At 37.5% G+C, this 19,925-nt stretch overlaps 1 protein-coding gene and 1 pseudogene across 1 annotated transcript in view; one reads left to right on the forward strand and one right to left on the reverse strand.

Moving 5' to 3' along the window:
• The window catches only part of EPC2 (enhancer of polycomb 2), a gene marked incomplete in the record, with an annotated part of 136,723 nt that overhangs the window by 40,389 nt on the left and 76,409 nt on the right, over positions 1 to 19,925 (reverse strand).
• Positions 10,478 to 11,652, forward strand: LOC102485222 (cell division control protein 42 homolog pseudogene; annotated as a pseudogene).

Consider the following 19,925-nt stretch of genomic DNA (forward strand, 5'->3'; position numbering starts at 1 on the left):
AAGAGATCACAGTGTGGCTAACCCCACCAAGGTGATTTCTCACTTGTCCTCTCTCTCTTTTTCTAGGGAGTATGTGTATGAACCCTGTAGTAAAACTAAAAATAAAGTAAAAAAAAAAAAAAGTCAATCCAGTCAGTATCAAACTCAATGACAGATGGTGTGGATGCCATGAACTATACAGATAACTAAAAATTACTCTTCCCTCCATAAAGGGATATTATACTTGTAAATGCATGTAACGATGACAAAATGATCTTTGATTTTACAGCCTAAACATCAATAATCAACAATATCAGGTAACTGAAGGCATTTTAGAGAAAGATTGTAGAAAATGTTGAGCTGAATTAACCTAATGTACTGAATTTCTAAGTTAAATAGAAGTTCTCAAATGTAAGGGCAAGGCTATATATACAAAGTCTACAGACCATCTTTCACACACCTACCTAATCTTACTCACCTCTTGTTCCTCCACCTCCTATCTGCTCTATCTTCTTATTCTATTCTTACAAAAGCCAGCACCCCAGCTTGTGAGGCAGGGGAAGGGAACAAGAAAAGCTGGGAAATAGTTTAGAAAAATTAATAGTGAGAATGGACAGGAGATCGGACAATGTGTTAAATCAGAACCAGGACAAAGACTTGCACTAGCACTGTAAGTATTCTGTTACTACCATTTCCCTTTTAATTCAGAAACTATACGAGAATCATTACAGATTTAAGTATTCTGTTGCTTAAAAACCAGGTACAAGTGTTCCATCTGTACCTTTTCTTATACCTTGTATTAATTATCTTCTCTACCAGACAAAAAGACAAACTCTTTTAAAGTAGATTAGACAACTTATATACTAGTTGTATATCTACAGAATTTAGAGGGCAAAACAGTTGGTATAAAATAGCATTTCTTGAATGAATGAATGAATGAATGAATGAATGAATGAATGAATGAATGAATGAATGAATGAATGAATGAATGAATGAATGAATGAATGAATGAATGAATGAATGAATGAATGAATGAATGAATGAATGAATGAATGAATGAATGAATGAATGAATGATGGCTTCTTTTAAACTACAAATAGAATATTTTCTGTAAGTTTACTGATAGCCCATTTTTTGAAACCCAAGAAGCTTCTCCTGCTTAAAAGAAAAAGTCTTAAAATGAGTTAGTTTCATAGTTCACTCAACCAAATAAGTAAACCACTGAGCAAAATGCCCCCCACCCCCAAAATTAAAAGGAGAGAAGGCAGGTAAGAAGGTTGAAAATTCCTTGTAGAAGAGCTATAAAACTAAGATACTAACAAGGTTAATAAGTTCATCTTTGGTGTGTACATAATAGAGTTCCTATAGTGAGGCTACATTGAAAGTGAATAGTAATAAAGAAAAATGAAGTAATCTACAAATGTGTATGATGATGCTGAGAAAATGGGAAGAAAAGCAGATCAGAAGTTGCCTGCAGTAGCAACCAGATAGCTACCACTTCTCAGGAAAATTTGGTTGCTCTCTAGCAGGGAGAGCAACAGCTTCTGTGTAGGTAAGAGTGTGGGTATAATCTGCTATTTGCATATATGAGAGATTCACAAGTTGACTGATTATAGCTCAGAGGATATAGAGTTAGTCTAAAATTAGCTGGCAAAGCAGTATTACCTCTAGTTAAAAATACCTCTCAATGTCCCTTAGTGCTTGGCCATCTTCATATATGAATACCATAATCACTGCTGTCTAATGGAATGAAAATACAGAAAACCCAGAAAAATAAATAATGTAAGAAAATTTCCCAGAGTCCTCCAAAAATGATAAGAAATTTTCAGATTAGAAGAGATTTAGCAAGCATGGTACAAAATGAGTAGCATGCAATTCAATGAAGTGCACAATGTTATTTACCATTATTTCATAACAACATTTGAGTATAAATTATTATTACTATATGATAAAACAATTATGTATTGCATGTAAAGAGGAAACATTAACTCCCCATATTTCCACTCAAATCTCCAAAAGAGAAAACTACAGAAAGGATATTCTTAGCTCTCCTCAACCTTTCAGTCTCTCCACCAAGGAAGAAGTGATTTAACCTTATCAGTGAACTTGGAAGAGGATCTAAGCAGCTCCACACTTCCCAGGTAGGTGCTCTCTTGTGCTTTCTTCTTTCCTTCAAAGAGGTTGATTCTGTCCCTATGGAGACCTGCTCTGAAAGTGATCAATCAGTAGTAGGGTGGGTTTGTCTAACTGAACTGTTAAATAATAGAAGTCCATTGAGACCGTATATCTAGATATTATTTTCTAATATCACTTTTATTAATAAAGCTGAAATTTTATATATCTATGTCTGTTTCTCAATTAGCTCCAAAGTTTTAGGGGGAAGGAATGTTATGTATCACCTTCCCAAGGCCCAACATTATAGACTATACTCAATTATTTAATTTTATAAGTGGCTACACTATTTCTGGCTCCAGAGCATTCTATTTTCTATACTTCAGTCTCCATCACATGGCCTTTACCAAATATGAATGCAACACTGAGAGTTTACGTCATGCATTCTTTTTTCCTGTTATTTATACAACTAGGATGTAATAGCGCATGTAGCCTAAGTACTCTCTAACACACTTGAATGTAAGCCTATCAAAAGTGCTTTAAATTTGAGGCTTTGTAACAATACTGAAAAACACATAGGGAATTTTTCTGCTTTAAAATCTATAAATTTAGAATTTTTACATGAATCCATTTCTGTACTTACAGATGTTAATCACTGTCTGCCTGACTCTAACCTCCTCAGTTATGTTTGATACCATGTGATTTTCCATTAAACAGGGAACTGTATCATACACAGGCAACTGACCTTCAAATAGCCAGGATTTATTTTTACTTCTTTTTTAATTTTCCAGAGCCAGAGAAAGAGAGGGGAAAGTGAGAAAGTCCCTTTCAAGGAGGGTAATCACGCTGCAATCCCTTCTCCATTTACTGCAAATTTTGGGCACAAGTGTAGGTAACTGGGTCAAAGGCTCAAATCGCACAATTGGCCATGTGGGTTCCAGCTGCCTTATCCATCACATCCCTGGCTGGCTCTTTTTTTTTTTTTTTTTTTTAACATATAAGGAATTTTATTATTTTAAAATTGATTTCTTCTGAGAGAGACAGACAGAGACGGGGGGACAAACATCCATAACATGGTCCTCACATTACAACCCATCCTCAGCCTCAGCCAACCTAGATCACAAGCTTGTGTGTGTGTGTGTGTGTGTGTGTGTGTGTGTGTGCGCCCAATGTATACAGGGAGACCGCAGAGATGTAAACTTGGGGACTTCCTATGTGGCTTCAGCAACATGGAGCACTGTGTAACTCTGGCACCGCCATGGGCCAGGTAGTAGAAATCTGGGCCAAACTAGATGGTCTCTGGTAAATAAGGCAGAATAAACACACATTGGTCTCAAAATCCCATTAAAACATAAGCAGAAGTATTTTCTTAAGTGACATAAATCCTCAGAGATGACAATATTTGGGAATTATCAATCAAGCTCCTACAGTTATAAAGGACACTGATTAGCAGACAAAAGAACACCAAATATAAAACAGCTGATGGGGGGAGGTATAAATAAGAAAGCTCTCTGAAGGAGAGTAGGGTACTTCTGAAGAAAGGAAAACTGGCTAAAATTCTTTATACAGATAATTAGAGCTTTCTTTCATACAGGGGACTAGGCAACTATTTTACCTTCCAAATGACATCTATTAGGTCACCGAAAAGTCATGATGTGTTTTTCTATATGAAAATGCGTCATGACTTTCCCGATGACCCAATAACTAGAAAATTAATCAACAACATCTGATTCAGAGAGCCAATGAGCTTCGGAGCATCAGACATATTGAGAGCAAGTATAAGTCTTCATATTAAGGAAAAAGAGGAGGAAGTAGAAGTCTACATGTTGAACCACGAAATTCTTCACTACTGTCATCCCACTGCTCCATTTCTATCCCCCAATTCAACTATAAAAACTAAAACACTGTCAGTCACTCAGGAATAAGATGGAAGAATTGAGCTTCGGGAAAACCAACTGATTCTCCTATAAAACACCAACAGATAGATAAGTAGCCTCATTCAAATATACACAGGTTGTCAAGTAACTTAGTTGAGAAAAGACAGCAAAATAAGTATTAAAGGGGATCTCAAAGGAAACAAACACAATGCCATGAGAAGAAAAACGAAACTCTCAAAGAGATAGTACTGAATCTATAAAACAAGAGCAGGAATAGGACACCATAAAAAAAGAAATACTTGGAGAACACAACATTTAAACTACATAAAATATAATAACAAAAAAAAATGAAGAACATCAGATTTCCTAATAACACTGGAGGCTGGAGGACAATAGCACAACGTGTTCAAAATTCTGACAAGTTAAGGTTTCCAGCCTAAAATTCTTTACCTAGCCAACTTATTTATCAAGTATGAGGCTAGAATACAAGCAATTTCAGACATACAAGGCCTCAAAAAAAAATTCATTTACTGTGCACCCAATCCTAGGAAGCCACTGGAAGATGGCTCCATTAGAACAAAATAAATAGAGGCCAACAGGTGGAATAGTGGTTAAGGTGCTGGACTCCCACATGGTCAACTGTGGTTTAAGTTCCAGACATGGCAGTTTGAAAACCATGCCAGGCACATGTGCATGAGTGTCCAAAATCTCAGGAGGACAATGGAGCAGAAGGGACTTGTAGTGTGGCCATCCCCTCCAGGGGGTGATTTTTCAATTTCCCTCTCACTGTCTCTCTTTCTCCAGCAAGCACATGCGTCCTATGCCAAAAACCTTAAAAAAAATAACAAAAAATGAATAAAGTAAATAAATCTAAAAGCAAGCAAGCATGGAACCCACCAATGAAAAAACAAATACACGCAAGAAGCATGTAAACTCCCAAGATAACAGATAATTGCCAGGCTGCAAGCCTAAAAACAACTGGTCCAGGAAAGAGCACGAAATAAATGACTCAAAGAAAAAATGTCCAAAGAAATAAATAATGATTATCTAACTATCTGAACATATTAAGAGAGCTATACTTCTTTTGGAAAGCTTGGGGCAAATTTTATGTAAGACACAAAGAAAAAGCAGATACAAAGATTAAGAACTATCTCCCTTGATAATAAAACCCAAACAAAGAAGAAAATATAATCATTGTTAAGTATTTATTTCAGTGACTAAATAGCCACATAACTGTACTACTGTACACTGAATGCTGATTTAATAACATAAATATAGCCAAAAAAAAAAAAAAAAGAGGATAGGGGAAGCATGCTTCTCTAAGAAGAAAAAGAAGTGAGAGAACTAAATTTTCACCTTAAATAGTAAGAAAGTCAAAGATAATACTAAAAAAACTTTAAAAGTTTAGAAATATAAAGCTATTATGTAGAATTCTGAAGATAAATACCAAAAGAATTATTTGAACATAGTCTCGGAGTGAAGAATCTGATATTTATAGAAAAAAAGTGTAATTAAGCCTAATGATATAACTATTGCTTTGATAAGAAATAAAATGTAAATTAAAAAATAAAAACAATAGAACAAGACACAGTGGCAGTAACACAGTTAATGATGGGGGCAAAGAGGTAAAAAAAAAAAAAAAAAAAAAAAAAGCCACTTACTATAATACAGGTCATGAAACACCATAGTTGCAAAGCAATGGAAACTAGGAAGAAAAAAGTAAAATACTGAGAGTTTCAGTTCCAGTTCAAAGGCAGTAAGAATCCTTACAACAGGGGCCATGACAGCGGTAACGCAATGCTCTGAGAGGCTGACCCACATTGGAAGGCTCTGAGTTTGTACAGAGTCCTCCTTGAAAATGCAGGGCATGAGCATGTCCACAATATGAGGCAGGCTGAAGCTGGGGGTAGACAGTGGCATGAAGACTCTGTTGGGGATGTTCTCTCTCTAGCTCATGAATAAATGAAAGAAACTTTAAAAAGAAAAAAAGAATCCTTTTTTTTTTTGGTTTATTTTAGCAACTTGTGTAGTTCCCAACCTTCAGATTAAAAGTATTTACGTATTTCACCACAGGGGCCAGCAGGCAGTGTGGTGGTGGTTGAGGCACTGGACTCCCATATGGCCAACTGCAGTTGAGTTCCAGGCTTGGCCTGGCAGTTTGCTTTCTCACTTTCCTTTCTCGGGTGAGAGCACATGCTCTGCAGCAAATTAAAAAAAATAATAGATAAATAATTCTAAAAAAATTATTTATCATTTGCCAAAAGGAAGTTTCCATTAGTTCACTCCAAATTTCAAGCCTTTTTTTTGGAGACGTTTTTGCTATAGGATGCATGCGCTCACCAAAAAGACAGAGAGACAGAAAGACGGAAAGCAAGAAATCACCCCCCCCCCGGGGGGGGGATGGCCATGCCTCAATCCCTTCTCCTCCATTCTTCTCTAGGGATCCTGGGCGCGCACACACACATGCCCATTGTGAGTTTAAGCCACTGGGTCCAGGACTCGAACCTCAGTCGACTACATAGGAGTCCAGCGACATAGCCATTATGCCAACTGCTGGTCCCATTCAAGCTTTATTTCAAGGCTCTAAATTCTAAGGCAGAACTTTATTTTTCCCTTGATTATATCAACAGTTCTAAACATTTCCAGTTAAAATAGCATAGTAAAACCCATACTTGGGTACATAGTTACTAATTTTAGTTCTCTGAAAGGGACTCATCCCACTGCTGGGTATTGTGTGTTACTGATGAGTACCATTCAACTTCCCATACAAAGGAGCAAAACCCTCTTAAAGTTAAATCTGACAATAATCCTTCATGTTCTTCCTATCCTTCCAGGTGTCATACTGAATGGCTCCAGGGGGGGAAAAGAAAGTCCAACCTGCCATCAAAAAGAGAGTGACTAGAGAATACACATCAATACTCACAAACGCATCCATAGAATATAGACCACATATACCAAAAGATCTGAAAAATCTGCCATGAAGGAGATGGAAATCCCATATGTGTATTACACTGATAAGCTGAAAAAGCTGCTTGAACTAAAGGAGGAAAAATGTACCACACAACATCTGAGCATGTTTGTTCAGAAACTACAATTAATACAAAAATGTGTCAAAGAAGCTCCATACGATGGTCATCCATGTACATATCCTCACTTTTCAAAACTTGCAGGCATACCGAACAACAGTTTACACACGTGATGACCAAGAACAGACCTCTGCACTTCTCTCCCCACAGTGTAGAGTGATGGGAAATACTAGTCCACAATGCATCGAATAAGCTAATCTACACCAAGATCCTGAAAATAAACTAAACCGTGGTCATCGATAGTACACGATAACGAGTCCACTATTCATTGGCCCTGAGAGAAGGAAGAAAATTTTTTTTCTTTTTTTTTGAGAGATTTTTGCTATAGGGTGTGTGGGTGTGCCAGAGAGATAGAGACAGAGAGGCAGAAAGTGAGAAATCACCCCCGAGGGGGGATGGCTATGTCGCAGTCCTTCTCCTCCAGTCTCCTCTTGGGATTTTTGGCTCGCATGCACACATGCCGGTGTCAGTTTTAAGCTGCTGGGCCCAGGACTCAAACCCAGTCAACTATGTGGGAGCGACATAACCATTACATCATCTACTGGTCCCACAGAGTGAAGAAATTTTAAACAAAAAGTAACTTTAAAATTCAAAAGAAATACAGTTAAGAATAAAAATTTCTAAAGCAGGAATTTCTCTCCAGAGCAGGAGGTAGGATTTTCTTGAGAGCAATGCTTTAAAGATTGCCCTGGGTAGCCACATGGCTAAGCAGATACCTATATGCTAGAGGGTAAGGAGAGTGAATCAGGCTGTGAGGACCCATTGGAGGCCTACTTCTTTCTCACGAAGGAAAAAAAAATGAACAGAAACCAAAGTTATAAAACACTTTAGGAAAAAGCTGGCAAATCTAGCCTGAATACTTACAGTGGGGGAGAGCAAACACATGTACTGTTTGACAGCTGTTTCTCATACTGAGTGAAAATCTGCCTTATATACTTTCTCCTCTCACATCTCTAACAACTGGATGAAGTAATATAAAAAAAAGCAATTCCTGACTTTAATTTTTTTAAACCACTAAAATTACTCCATTTTAAATAGGAAACACTTTTTCACCTAACATCGTTTGTTTTACGAACAGGAATCAAAGAAAATAGTCTCCAGACACTAAAGGCAGGAATAATGAAGACAGTACTTACTATTGTACTTTCAGAGTCTGTCCTTTATAAGCTGATTTTTTCCTAAACTTCAGTATTATTGAGGATTCCTAATATATCAATATTAGAAAGAAGAGGGATGCTCAGAATAAGTGTGTCCTGAATCTAATAATTTCTTAAATCTATGTACCACTCTTCAAGAGAAAAACTAGGATACACAACAATATACTAGGAGATCTAGACTCTAATTAGCTTATCCAAATTACATATTTGTTGCTCTCCTCCATTAAAAGAGGGGGAGTAAAAAAAAAATCTTGAAAGTTAATAGTTGCTAGGTGCAGTCACAGACCAGAACCCAGATGTTCAATTAGTCATATAATTCCCTTTCCTTGAACTGTTCATAATTTTCCCAAAAAAAATCCATTTTGAATTTTTCGCCTTCTTTTAACTCTCCTCCTCTTCCTCCCTCATTTTCCTCTTTCTAGTAGATAAGGGTGAGAAAATGAGTTATTCCAAAATATGCCACTCTGACATAAAGTTTATTTTTAGCTAAAGATACTTGAAAATCAGCAAGTGCAAGAAGGGTACTGTGATCTCTCACTTTCTTCCTCAAAACAGGAGATACAACTCCTATATGAAGGATGCCCTTCCCATACCAGAAGGAAAGAAATATTCTTTCCACAGAGATAGGGAGTTGGGGCCAAGACAAATTAGTACATAGAAACCTTCTTAAAATAACTTTTGTCTTCCATTAATTTCCCTGTATATTTTACTTAATTTCCCACAACTGGGAAATTCTTCTTTGCTCAACCTAGTATATCAGCACATGAGTCCATCCACTTTTTGGGTCTTTATTTGCATATGGGGTCCCATTCAGACATAAAAATCTGTATGGTTTTTTCCTATTCATCTGTTTTATGTCTATTTAATTTTCTGGCCCAGACAGAAAGCCTGAGGGTAGAAGCAAAGTTTTGCTCCAATACTATTACTGGAGTTTTATTTTTTTTTAAAAAAAGGCAAGTTAAGGTGAAGATCAAACACATTAGTTGATTTACGAGTTAATACAAATAATGAAAAATTATATCATTTTGATCTGGAAACACCCTATCTAACACCATCAAAGAGTGAGATTAAAACCTTGACAACGCCCAGCCTGGTGGAATAGTCAGAAGCAAACTGAACTGCAGTGCTTAAAGCCACATGGCTGATCATAGGTTCAGACCCGCATGTTAGCCTGAAGAGTCAGGCAAGTGTGCATACACAGGATCCTGACAGACTGGTGGGCTGGGGAAAAGAAAGGGGATCACACTGTGATGAGACCTGTGGAGAACATCTCTCTCTCATGCATGTTCTCTGCCACAAATAAAATAAATAAACTTTAAAAAGAAAAGAAGAAGAATGTTGGCAGGCTAAATACAGATTTCAAGATCTTGACTTCCAGAGCTCAGTATTTTTTCTTCTACACCACAAAGAAGCTAAATTAAACCATTCTAATCACAGCAGCATTAATAAAAAAAATTCCTTGTAAGAGAGCAAAGATACAGACAAGAAAGGCTGCTTTTGTTTGATTTCAGACATATATGTTTAAGTTACAAATTATATTAAATAATAATTCAAAAAAGATTAATCTATATATTAAAAGAAATCATTGTGAGCTGATTAAAATGTACAAAAAATAACCATGCACTCAAGGATTTGTTTTTACAAATCACTAAAAATTAAAAAGAGAACAAGTTCGTTTAGTTTACCACTTAAAAGTTATTTGTGTCCTTGGGACCAGTAGATGGCGTAATGGTTATGTCACTAGACTCCCATGTAGTCAACCGCAGTTCGAGTCCCAAACCTGGTGGCTGAAATCTCAAGCCGTGTGTGTACGCATGCATGCCCAAGATCCCAAGAGGAGAATAGACTAGAAGGGACTGCCATGTGGCCTTATGAATTTGCATTTCTAACAAGTTCCCAAGTGATGCTGTACTATGTTTTGAGAACCACTGCTCGATACCCAGTCTTTACTCTAAAATGGTAAAAACTTTAACTTGTGTCTAATGTAAAATATACTGAACTTTAAAATTTTTTAAACCTTTAAGACCTTCAGGCTTCAAATACCAATAACTTTCAAGATAGCTAATAATTTTCTGAGTTCAGAAGCAACTCAAATATCATCGCCTCTGCTTGGAGCTCTCCAAGGTTCTGAATTAGCATACAAGTCTAGGTTAGAGCTCATTTACCAAAAGATCCTGAAGATCAGTATCCAGGATTCCTTACTTAGATTCTTCCAAATTACCTAGAATTAGAATACATTTTAAAATAATTTAAAAGGTCAGGTTTGTAAAGATAATGACCCTTTTATTCTCTAATTATGCCTTTCCTTAGTCTTCTTCAGAGTCTCCCTTTCTTGCTGCTTTCTAACAACTCTAGAGAAAATTAGGTAAAGGATAGTTCAGAGTATAAAAACGCAAACAGCACCAATGCCCCAGTGGAGAAGCTGAAGTCAGCACCAAATTAGAAATATTTAAAGTGGATATACAAATATTTCAGCAATGCAGACAATTAAGTGTGTTGTGGGCAATGGTGCTGTTGGTAAAACATGTCTCTTGATATCCCCCTATACAACAAATTTCCATCTGAACATATACCAATTGTTTTTGACAACTATGCAGTATAGCTATGATTGGTGAAGAGTCATTTACTCCTGGGCTTTTTGATACAGCAGGGTAAGAGGATCATGACAGATTACAAACATGGAGTTAGCCACAAACAGATGTATTTCTAGTTTGTTTTTCTGTGGTTTCTCCATTCTCATTTGAAAATGTGAAAGAAAAGTGGGTGCTGAGATAACTCATCTCTGAACAAAGACTCATTTCTTGCTTGTTGGGACCCAGGTTGATCTCAGAGATGATCCCTCTACTGTTGAGAAACTTGCCAAAAACAAACAGAAGCCTGTCACTCCAGAGACTGCTGCAAAGCTGGCTGGTGACCTGAAGGCTGTCAAGTACGTGGAGTGTTCTGCACTCACACAGAAAGGTCTAAAGAACGTATTTGATGAAGCAATACTGGCTGTTCTGGAGCCTCCAGAACCCAAGAAGAGCTGCAGGTATATGCTGCTATGAGCGACTCTCAGAGCCCTTCTGTACAACTGGTGTGGGCATCATACTAAAAGCAGTATTTAAATCAAACTAAAAAGTAAAATTCATATTTGCTATAGTGACAAATGCCCTGCACCTACCCACATGCACTCATGTGAGACAGGCCCATAGGTATGACTCCCCTACTTCCCCCTTCCGATACTAGTTAATTTTGAGTAATTGTGTATTGTTAGGAAAGTGATCAGTATTAGTTTTTGTTTTGTTGTTTCAAAAAAATTTTTTTGTTTTGGTTTGTTTGAAAGCAAGGCATGCTTGTGATGACTCCTAATAGACTAATTTGAATTACTGAAGCTGCTCCCTGCTTCCACTCTGGAAAGTAATCTGGGACATCTTAGTGCTTTTTGTTTTTGTTTCCTCATTTTTTTTTGGGGGGGGGGGGGGATGGGGGGGTTTGTTTTTTTTTTTTTTTTTTTTTTTTTAATTCATTAACCAGTACACAGCCCTGAGGGGGAAGAGGATGGATTGATTCCACATTCCACTTTCTAGTTCTAGTTTAGAAAACACGTTCTCCAACTGGTGCTCTTAGGAAGGAATATAGTGAATGCCTCATTTAATAACATACTCCTTTTTGAAGGTTGTCTTTTCTCTCCACTCTTGAGTAGATCCAGTATTTGATGAAACTCATGAAAGTAGGTGGAACCTGTCTTGACCCTCCTCTTTTCAAGGATGCAATATATGAATGACTGTGACTTTCAAGGAAACTCGTTTGCCATTTGCTGATTTTTTTGGAAGTTAATTTCTAACTTTCACTGATAAATTAAGAAAAGTACTGCATCTTTTGAAAGACACCAAATGGGTTGAGTTCATGATTAAAAGATTTTTTTTTTCCCCTACCAGTCATTGCTTATATGCTTAGCCTAGATTTGCAGCTCAATAGTGTATGATAAGGTGTTCACAGTCAAAGACCTGGTATACAGAGGAAATACAAGGGGTGGTGCTAGAAGACAGATAGATGTCTATGGAGTGCGCCATATCCTCTTTCAAGTTATGAGGATGGAGGCTGCTTCATTAAGAAGCTGGGGGTAGGGTGGGGAAGGTGAGGACATTTAACAACATGGGGTCCAGTCAGGGGAATCCCTTTTCTGTTTTACATATAAGGAAACCTACGGCAGCCAATTGAGGCGCTCTAGTTTAATAAAAATCATGGGAGGAGTCTTATGAAGACTTCATAAGTGTTAATAGAGATTTTACCAGCTTATTTTGGTTGCAGTTTCCAATTTCTAAAAATATTTAGGTAATCTTTTCCACCTTCCCCAAATCCTAATTCTGGTAGGTTCATTAGTGTTGAAACAATGCTTTCTCATGTCTCAATTTTTTGTATATGCATTCTTTCCAGATGTACTAAACAAAAACCCTTCACCAAAAAAAATGCAAACAGCACCTAAACATATATAATAGACACAGAGCTTTGTTTACAATAAAAATTTCAAATTAGCTATGTTGAGAGAAAATCAGAATAAAATCCGGGGTTTGGATAATAATAATGTACCAATGTTCCTTAGTTTTGACACAAGTACATCAGTAATGCAAGATGATAACAGTAGTTAGAAGAAACTAAAATTGGGTGAGAGGTATACAGGACTTGCTTGCACCACCTTTGCACGTTTTCATAAATCTAAAAATTTCTAAAATAAAGCTTATTTTTAAAAATGGGACTAGCTGCAGTCGCATTATCAGTAGCACAGTGCTCTACAATGCTAAAAGGCATATGGAAGACAGGGAGGTGGAGTGGCTGCAGCATCACAATCTCTAGAAGATGTGATGACTTACCCTTTTCTCTCTCAAAAGAAAGAAAGAAACCTTAAAAAAAAAAAAAAAAAAAAAGCCAGCTATATTGAAGTATGTAATTTCTCACTTATCAGACTAACAAAACTCAAAAAGCTGAAAGTAGTCTTTTGATCACGATGTGGAGAAACAAGCAGTCTCATACACTATTAATAGAAGTACAAAATGTTATAACTCACAGAGTGCTATTTGGCAACTTCTGTAAATAAACACCTTCCTTTATGAAATTCTATACATTCATAGTTACTAACTGAAGCATTATTTATAGTAACAAAATATCAGAAACAACCCACTCGTATTTACAGGAAATTAGATAATAAACGGTCTCATCCAAACAAAGAGCTATTACACAAAGTTAAAAAAGAATGAAGACACATTGTACATACTTATATAAGACAATTGCTAGACTATACTCTCCAAGCATAAAATCGGATTTTTGAATATTTACATATATATGATGAGGTATCTTGGAGGTGGGATCCAAGTCTAAAAACAAAATCATATACACCTTATACATACAGCCTGAGGATAATTTTGTACAGTATTTTTGTATTACAGTATTTTATTTTTTTAAGAATTATATTATTTAAATTTATTTATTTATTTACTTTAAGAGAAGAAAAGTAAGAAAGCAAGCCACCAGGTCTGGGACTCGAACCACAGTTGGCTATGTGGAGTCCAGGGCCCTCAACCACACCTCCACCTGCTAGCCCCTGTATTACAGTGTTTTGAGTACAGCCCATCATATGAGGTCAGGTATACACTTTTTCACTTGTGGTGTCATGTCAGTGCTCAAAAATGTTTTAGAACACTTCAGATTCCAGATTTTTGGAATAAAGATGTTCAACTTGTATAAACTGAAAATTCTGCACCCTATGAAATTATCCTTCAAAGTGTTAAAAAGAAAGAAAACAAAAACTAAGGGAAGCTGTTGCTGGCAGATCTGCCTTAGAAGAAATTTTAAGTTTTTTACTTTTATTTTTTAGAGAGATTTTAGAGATTTTCTGTCTGTCTCTTTCTCTCCAGTGGAGCACATGTGAGAAAGCAAGAAATCACCCCCATGGGGGGAGATGGCCATGCCACAATCCCTTCTCCTCCATTCTCCTCTTGAGATTTTCAGCACATACACACACATGCGCCCAACATGAGTTTAAGCCAACAGGTCTGGGACTCAAAACATGGTGGACTAGGTGGGAATCCAGTGATGTAACCATTACGCCATTGGCTGGTCCCTGATATTTTAAGTTTTCTTTTTTTTTGGAAAGGTTTTTGCTATAGGGTGCGTGTGCTCGCCAGAGAGACAGAAAATGAGAAATCACCCCCAGGGGGGATGGCCATGTCACAATCCCTTCTCCTCCATTCTCCTCTCAGGATCGTGGACACGCACGCACACGACCCCAGCGTGAGGTTAAGCCACCAGGTCCAGGACTCAAACCGCGGTCAACTACATGGGAGTCCAGTAACATAGCCATTACGCCAATTGCTGGCCCCCAAAGCACAGATTGTTTCTTTTTCTTTTTTTCTTTTTCTTTTTTTTTTTGGAGAGATTTTCACTATAGGGTGCGTGCGCTCGCCAGACAGAGAGAGACAGAAAGCGAGAAATCAACCCCCAGGGGGATGGTCACCCGCAATCCCTTCTCCTCCATTCTCCTCTCGGGATCTTGGGCACGCACGCACACGAGCCCGGCGTGAGTTTTAAGCCACCAGGTCCGGGACGCAAACCGCGGTCGACTACGTGGGAGTCCAGCGACATAGCCATTACGCTAACTGCTGGTTCCCAAGCCCAGACTGTTTCTCAAGCCACAAAGTTTAGGACTCAAACCACATAGTCAGTCATGTGAGATCTATCTTCCTTAACCACTAGGCTATAGAGCTGGCCCTTAAAATTATAATTTTTAAAATTCAGAAAATAAGGAGCTGGCAGGTGGCATGGTGGTTAAGGGCTCTGACCTCACACATGGCTGACCATGGTTTGAGTCCCAGATCTGGAGACTTGCTTTTTCACCCCCACCCCCATCTTTCTCTGGAAATATTTAAATAATAATAATAATAAATTTAAAAAGGTAAATTATTCTAAAAAAGCCTTAGAAAATTAAAATCCCCTTTTAAGATTTTAACCTTGCTCTTAAATTAAAAAGAATTTTTTTCCTGATGAATGAAAACTACAGTTAAATTTCCATCATTTAATTAATTATATATCTTTCCAAACACACTAATTAAACAATGCCATTCAAATAAAAGAGAAGCCCAGTGTTGTTACTTCAAAAGAAACAGCAATCACCAGAACAAATAACATACGGGAAATGTCTTCTAAGAAACTGGTGATGATAGCTCATTGCTAACTTTGATGACATAAGGATATATACATTTACATGACTCAATGTAACATTAAAATTTAAGTTTAAACACAATTTTGGTTTTTTACTAAGAGTTTTAGCTGAAGCCACTTTCAGGGGTCAGGCAGGGACCAGTTTTTATAAATATTTACATGTTGAACTCATGTTAATTATCTTTGCTACATGCCTACCTTCAAAGAGACGCAGAAATTTTATGCTCCATAACTTATGACTGTTAAACTGATAATAGGGAAAGTACTTCAGAGTTTTTTGTTGTTGTTTTTTTTTAGGTTTTTGCCATAGGGAGCATATGCTCACAGGAGACAGAGAAATAACTCACTGGAGGGGAAGAAGGGATGGCCATGCCACAATCCCTTCTCCTCCATTCTCCTCTCAGTGCTCTGGGCATGCATGCACACGCACATGGTATGATTTTCAAGCCGCCGTGTCTCAGACTCAAATCATGTCCTGCCATTTGGGAATCCAGCATCTTAATCACATGCTGGCCCCATTTTTTTTTTTTTTTGTAATAACTATGTAGCAATAAATATACAGAGTACAACATCTTACTTGAGGGTTAGAACCTAAAGACAGTTCCTAAAGCCTGGAAATTCTATTTGGTAAAAAGTCTCCCTAAATTAGATGGCATCAAGGAATTACTATTGGGTTGTCAGAAAAGTCATGACACATTTTTCTATTTTTTTATGCAAAAATGCATCATGAATTTTCCAACAACCCAGTATCTTTGAGAGATGCGAGTATTAACTTTTTCTACAAGTAACATTTATTTTTATAATTAATGCATAAAAACCAACTTCTCAAAAATACAAAAAATTCTACTTAGTTTCTATCAAAGAAACAAAGGAGATTCTTAAACTAGTAATGATATACTATTTTTGAATAAGGTCCAATTTGGGGGTGAAGAGTGGCTTTTTACTTAACCCTATTGAGAGGAGATTGTGTATTCCTACATCTCTGGTTACTTTATTTGATTACAAGAAGAATGTAAGGAAAAAAATTTTTTAATCACAAAATTTTATTTTGGATTATCTAAAAAGTACCGTCATCATAGAGGCTTTCTATTCTTTCATCCTTTATATCACTTCTATTAACAAGTTTAGCCTCCTCTGAAATTATAAGAGGTACAATAACCACAATTCTTTTTAAACACCTGGAGAAAATAAACCCTACCAACTAAGGCCCTATTTAGTCCAAATCATTTCATTCGAAGTAAACTTTGTTTTCTGCCAAGCACAGCATTTAACTGGAAATTGAAAAATCAACAACTCCCATACAGCTCTTTTCCAATTTGGGTCTCCCTCTATTAGCGTTGTACGATGATCTTCAAAGATGAGTTGGGGGGCTGGCAGGCTGCATGGTGGTTGGGGCACTTGACTCCCACATGACTGAGGGTGGTTTCAGTCTCAGATAAGGTGGCTTTCTTTCTCGCTTTCCCTTTCTCTCTCTGGTCAAAACTGGGAAAAATAATGATGCTAATAATGACAGACAAAAGTCAGTAATTCCTTAAACAAAGATGGGTTAAGCCTGGAGCAAGCCAGGATAGTTGAAGACACTTGGAAGGGGTTCTTTAGCTATGTTCTGTTAGTTCCTACAGTCTGAAGTCCTGGCTAATCCCCTAGTTTCATGTGTTCCTATCATTGTGTGTGAGCACAAAAGTGCATATGTTGGAATGAGGACAATTTTCTTGTAAAGACTCAAGTCATATTGTTGCCTTTGTGACTTTCCTTCCAATGAATTTGACTGCAAAACTTAAAAGGCTCTTTTAAGAACTGAATCTTTGGGCCATCAGGTGGCATAGTGATTAAGGCGCTAGACTCCCACATGGCCAACCAAAGTTCAAGTACTGCACCTGGAGGCTTGCTTTCTCACTTTCTCTCTTTGCGTCTATTTCTATCTCTGCTGAGTGTATGTGACCTACAGCAAATTAAAAAATAATAATAAACAAAACTAAGCAAATCTTTTTTTTTAAATTGGATCTTGGGCTTTCTCCAGAGCCAAAATTCCCCATTTTCAATGGAACTCACTACTCTAAGCAATACACTGAACTATGAAGAGCTTTTTTTAATTGCATTCATAGTTCTTTTCTTCAAGATCTTTCCTTGTCCTAGCACCTTTCCTCCTACCAGGTGCAACGCTCTTACTTTCATTAATTCCCTGCCACACCAAATGAGACTATCAGAACAGCTGTGTTCATCTGCCTTTTCTACCCATCCACAGACTGATAGACAAAATTGCTCTCTATCCACAATTTATCCATTAAAAACAACAACAAAACCCTTTACCCCCATTGTAGATTCTGATAATGAATTTCTAAGTTTAATGTATATCAGTATATACAACTTATATAATAATGAGACACAACTGAGAGGCGGTTTAACAGTTACAGAGGCACACTCTGGAGTGAGGTATTCTGGATTCAAATTCTGACTTTCATTTGCTGGTTGCATTGCCCTCATCTGTTTATTTAAATATAAGTTTAAAGTTGGGATAAAAATATTTCTTGCCTTTTAAGGTTCCTTTGAGAAATAACTGGTCCAGTATGCATAAATATACATGAACACTAACAAGACCTAGACAGAGTCAGTAAATGTTAGCTACTTTATGTCATTTTTTTCTTTTGGAGAGGTTTTTGCTATAGGGCGCGTGTGCTCACCAGACAGACAGAGAGAGACAGAGAGACAGAAAGTGAGAAATCGCCCCCAGGGGGGATGGCCACACCGCAATCCCTTCTCCTCCACTCTCTTCTCGGAATCTGGGGCATGCACGCACACACGCCCAGCGTGAGTTTAAGCCGCCGGGTCCGGGACTCGAACAGCGGTTGACTACATGGGAGTCCAGCGACGTAGCCATTTACGCTAACTGCTGGTCCCACTACTTTATGTCTTTGACCCATACCTATAGAAAGAATAGTCTTCTATTGAAAGTTTCAGGAAATAGCAGTTGAAAAGATATTTTCACAGGTAAGCAGCCCATGCAATTATATTATTGAGGTAATATGAGAAGGCAAATTTCCTTTAGTGTTTTTATGGTAGACAGGAGACAGAAAAATGCTAAAAAAAAATGCCAACTCTCAGGGCAGTGTGACCTCACTGGAAAATGTTCCATGGAGATGCTGGTTGCTAAGTAAATATGCTGAAGACCTATTTGTGCTAACTCCTACTACCATAATCAGGGATGCTGGGTTACATCATATCTTTTGGGAAGCCCCATAGGAAAACTCGAAAGACTTCAATGCCAGGAAACATGTCTCCTATGACCAATAAGTCACTATCCATCACATTTACCTCTTTAATGGGGGGGCGGGGAGTATTTATTTCTTCCATAAGAGAAAGACACAGAGACAGAGACAGGCAACGCCAACAAGATCTTCATATAGTGATTCACCTCAGCCTCAATCAGCCAGGATCATGGGCACGTGTATACACACACACACACACACACACACAGACCAAGTGTGTACCGGGAGACCTGTGCACCACACTCCCATGTGGCTTCAGCATCACCAAGCACTGTATTACCACTGTGTTACTATGGGTTGCCCAAATTTACTTATTACAGCATCGTCTTTATTTTCTTCTTGATTTCTAAACCATGGTCTTTACTGGGTTGTATTTTACTCAGAGTCAATGCAAATCCATTTTTTCTTTATCTTTCTTTTTTGAATAGCAGACATAGGAAATACATTTATATACACAGCCTGCAGGGGGCACCCTCCTTGAACTCAAAGACTTCCCTTTCATCTCTACTCCAGACTACCAAATGATTTTTTTTTTGCCTTTTCCCTGGCAATTAATATCTAGTATTTTCTCGGTTTGGGGCCCTTGCTTCCTGGATTATTACCTACCTAGATACTGTTCTACATTTTACCCCAATGTCCATACTCTCAGCTTAGTCCAAATACAGGAAATGATTACAGCTTCTGTACAATTTGACAAGAGGGAGAACTTCAGAGCTAACTGATCTTTTGAGCTGCCCTAAGGGCCTGGCCTTGCTTGGTCTCTGTAATCAACCCTCTAATCACTTCAACCCAGGATCCAGCCTCAACTGGAATGTGTTCTCCACAAATATGATGTCATCACTTTCTGTTGTTGTGCCACTGTTTGTCTAGTACTTCCTTATTTGAACGTGTTATTTCATTTCATGGAATCTGCACTGAATTTGTTTTTATAATGCACATCTAACAACATTTTTACAAGAAAATTGTATTCCTAGAATGCATCCTTTTTACCAAGATGTCTTACTGTTTAAACGAAATAGTGTTCACTTGTTTTGGATCTTTTCCAACTCTTTCCAATCAAACCATGCTTGCCCTTTGGGGCAAATGGTCAATTATTTTTGTTAAACAAAAGAATATTAAAGGACATTCTAAGGATCATGAGACTGAAGTTGGCAGTTAGATCTGCATCTCTGGGTTGTCGGAAATGTCATGACACATTTTTACACAGAAAAGTACATCATGACTTTTCCAACAGCCCATTATTTCATTCCT

Source organism: Tupaia chinensis, unplaced genomic scaffold (assembly GCF_000334495.1).
Source record: "Tupaia chinensis unplaced genomic scaffold, TupChi_1.0 Scaffold000549_1, whole genome shotgun sequence".
In the NCBI taxonomy this organism is placed as follows: domain Eukaryota; kingdom Metazoa; phylum Chordata; class Mammalia; order Scandentia; family Tupaiidae; genus Tupaia; species Tupaia belangeri.